At 34.6% G+C, this 3,813-nt stretch overlaps 1 pseudogene; it reads left to right on the top strand.

The window, feature by feature from the left end:
- The first annotated feature begins 785 nt into the window (after positions 1–785).
- LOC128127900 (50S ribosomal protein L2, chloroplastic-like) lies at positions 786–3,592 on the top strand (annotated as a pseudogene).
- Positions 3,593–3,813: the final 221 nt, after the last annotated feature.

The raw sequence follows: 3,813 nt of genomic DNA, 5'->3' as shown, positions 1-3,813 counted from the left end.
ACAGTTACCACACAGGATGAGCTGCTGGTTTTTTCCGCCAGAGCCACATTGAATGCAGATCACATCGTCAATGTCTCCGTAGTTCACCACCGCTTGGTTAGCGGTCTTCAAGATGTCGGCCATTGACCTGTACTTTTGTACTCGTGGTTGTCGTTTTGCCGACAATGGAGAGAATCGGTGGGTAGATGACCGCTTGGAGGATCGATCTTCTGCCATTTTAGGGAGTTTGCGGTTATTGGCGAATGAATGCACTGGTGCTGAAAGCTATACTTTTCATATATGAAATGAGAAGGAAGATTTGATATATATATATATATAGGAAGGAGGGTGGGGTAGGGTTACACTTCAGGCAACAATAACATGGTGTAAGATGATTGCATAGGCTAAAGTGCGCTAGATTCAGGGTGTATATCATGAGCTTGCATCCGGAAGAACCGGGTTTCTTTGAGGCGTTACTAATTAGCGATGCAAGCTTTTGCATGTTTTTCTTTCTACTACTACAATCATTTTCTTTTTTCTTTTTTGTTTTTTTGTTTTCTTTTCATTTTCTTATGAATCTTTTAATTACTAAATGATTAAAAAAACTCAATTATATTTCTTGAATTTCAAATAGAAACCACTTATACTCAATTATATTCTGTAATTTCAAAAAGAAACCACTTATATTTGAAACTTCATGTTTCTCATTGGATGTTCACGAGATAAGCTTATTTGTTTCTAAAAAGAAACCACTAAAATAAGAAAATTGTAACTATAATTATGTTTTTATCACTATTTTTAGAAAAATGGTTGTTAAAGGTAAGTAACAGGGAATATTTATGCATGAATAATGTGAATTGGACATCCATTTTTGTGATCCTTAATTAATAAGGTTGAGTTTTGCTCCATAAATTGATACGCTTCAATTCCTGTAAAAATGTTTGTTAGACCAATCTTTATCTATTGTTTCGTTTCATTCCCTTACATATTAAATCTTTGTGTGTAAGTCATCAATCAAGGAGTTGCAAAACAATAATATTTACAACTTGTTGAATCGTTTAAAAAAAGAAAATCCTCTTAGTTCAGTTAGTACGTCACAATATTATTACAGGTGGTGGTTGATTAAAAAAATCCTCTTGGTTAGCGGTCTTCAAGATGTCGGTCGTTAACCTATACTTTTGTACTCATGGTTGTCGTTTCGCCGACAATGTAGAGAATCGGTGGGCAGATGACCGCTTGGAGGATAGATCTTCTACCATTTTAGGGTGCTTCCTGTTATTGGCAAACGATGCACAGGTGCTGCTGAAAGCGGTACATTTCATATGTGAAATGAGAAGGAAGATTTGATGTATATAGGATGGAGAGATTGGGGTGAGGTGGGGTTAACATGGCATAATATGACTGGAGATGCTAATGTGCACTAGGTTCAGGTGTATACGATGACCCTACAACCAGCAAAACCGTGTTTCTTTGAGGTTTACTAATTGGTGATTTAAGCTTTTGCATGTTTTTCTTTCTGCTACTACAATCATTCTCTTAATTTTTTGTTTTTATCTTTTTTATTTTCTTTTCATTTTTTTATGATTCTTTTAATTACTAAATCACTAAAGAATTCAATTATATTTCTGCAATTACAAAAAGAATCCACTTATGTTTGAAATTTCTTGTTTTTCATCGGAAGTTCATGAGATAAAGTTGTTTATTTCTAATTAAAGAAACCACTGAAAATAGAAATTTAATTATGTTCTTTTTACTATTTTTAGAAAAAGCAGTTTCAATATATTGTGACTTTAGTTGTGAATATTGTGACTTGGACATACATTTTTCTATTGTTAATTAATAAGGTTGAGTTTAACTCCATATTAATAATTAGGGGGTGTTTGGATTAGCTTATTAGCTTATTGTTTATTAGCTTATTTGTGGTGGGAATAAGCAATAAGCAATAAGCATGTGGAAAGATGCTTATTAAAATTAGCTTATTTAGCTTAATAAGCTAGATTTTATCCAAACACTCAAAGTTAGCTTATTGTGGGAATAAGCAATAAGCACCTCTTTTTTTCCTATCCAAACACCCCTTAGTATGCTTTAACTTCCTATAAAAAGTTTTTTCTTTCTAGAAAAACAAAAATATTTATAAAAAAACTAAGGGCTCGTTTGAGAGTTGCTAACTGGGTTAGAATTGACTAGGTTAGAAGCTGACTGGGTTAGAAGTTCTGACTGAGTTAATTTCTGACCGAAACTTATTGTTTGATTTTGTATCTGATTGACCATGTAAAAAGACTATACAACCCGAATCGAAATGCATACATTTGTCTCATACACTATAGGGATGGTGAGAAGAGATATTTTACATCTCGGGGGGCTATAATTGGAGAAACAATAGAAGTTCCTATAAAAATGGGAAATGCCCTACCTTTGAGTGCGGTTTGAACTATTGATTTACATAATTAGAAGTAACCAATTAGGTTTACGACGAAACCTAGAAATCGATCACTGATCCAATTTGAGTACCTCTATAGGATAGACCTCAACAGAAAACTCAAGAGTAACGGCAGCAAATGATTGAGTTCATTAGTTCCTCATATAAAATTATTGACTCTAGAGATATATTAATATGGAGAAGACAAAATTGTTTCAAGCACCGATAGAACCGGAAGCGACCCTTCTTTCAAAGAGAAGAGGACGGATTATTCACATTTCATATGATGGTCAGTGGCGAATTGAAAGCTACGCAGTGGTAATTCTAAAGATTCACGGGGGGGAAATAGAGATGTCTCCTACATTACCCATAATATGTGGAAGTATCAACGTAATTTAATAGAGTCATCCGGTCTGAATGCTACAAGAAGAACATAAGTCGGATAATGGAACGTGAAGACCTTGGATGTAGAAGATCATAACATGAGTGATTCCACAGATTTTGATTCCTATATATCCACCCATGTGGTACTTCATTATACCATATATATATATATATATATATATATATATATATATATATATATATATATATATATATATATATATATATATATATATATATATATATATATATATATATATATAAGATCCATCTGTATAGATATCACCATCTACATCCAGAAAGTCGTATGCTTAAGAAGAAGCTTGTACAATTTGCGAAGGGGTTTTGATTGATAAAAAAGAAGAATCTACTTCAACCGATATGCCCTTAGGCACGGCCATACATAAGATAGAAATCACACTTGGGAAAGGTGGACAATTAGCTAGAGCAGCGAGTGCTGTAGCGAAACCGATTGCAAAAGAAGGGAAATCGGCCACATTAAAATTACCTTCTGGGGAGGTCCGCTCGATATCCAAAAACTGCTCAGCGACAGTCAGACAAGAGGAGAATGTTGGGGTGAACCAGAAACGTTTGGGTAGAGTCGGATCTAAGCGTTGGCTAGGTAAGCGCCATGTACTAAGAGGAGTAGTTATGAACCCTGTAGACCATCCACATGGGGGTGGTGAAGGGAGGGCCCCAATTGGTAGAAAACAGCCCACAACCCCTTAGGGTTATCCTGCACTTCGAAAATGAAGTAGAAAAATGAATTAATATAGTGATAATTTGATTCTTCGTCGTCGTAGTAAATAGGAGAGAAAATAGAATTTCTTTCTTCGTCTTTAACAAACAAAAAAATAGGAGGAAACTATGACACGTTAACAAAAAAAATCCGTTTGTTGCGAACAATTTATTAAAAAAAATAAATTAGATTAAATTTGGGCGAACGGCGGGAATTGAACCCGTGCATGGTGGATTCACAATCCACTGCCTTGATCCAATTGGCTACATCCTATTTGCTTTATAAAATAGCC

This window comes from Lactuca sativa, chromosome 8 (genome assembly GCF_002870075.4).
Source record: "Lactuca sativa cultivar Salinas chromosome 8, Lsat_Salinas_v11, whole genome shotgun sequence".
In the NCBI taxonomy this organism is placed as follows: Eukaryota; Viridiplantae; Streptophyta; class Magnoliopsida; order Asterales; family Asteraceae; genus Lactuca; species Lactuca sativa.
Note: the sequence above shows the minus strand (reverse complement) of the source record. Positions and strands in the feature narration are given on the sequence as shown.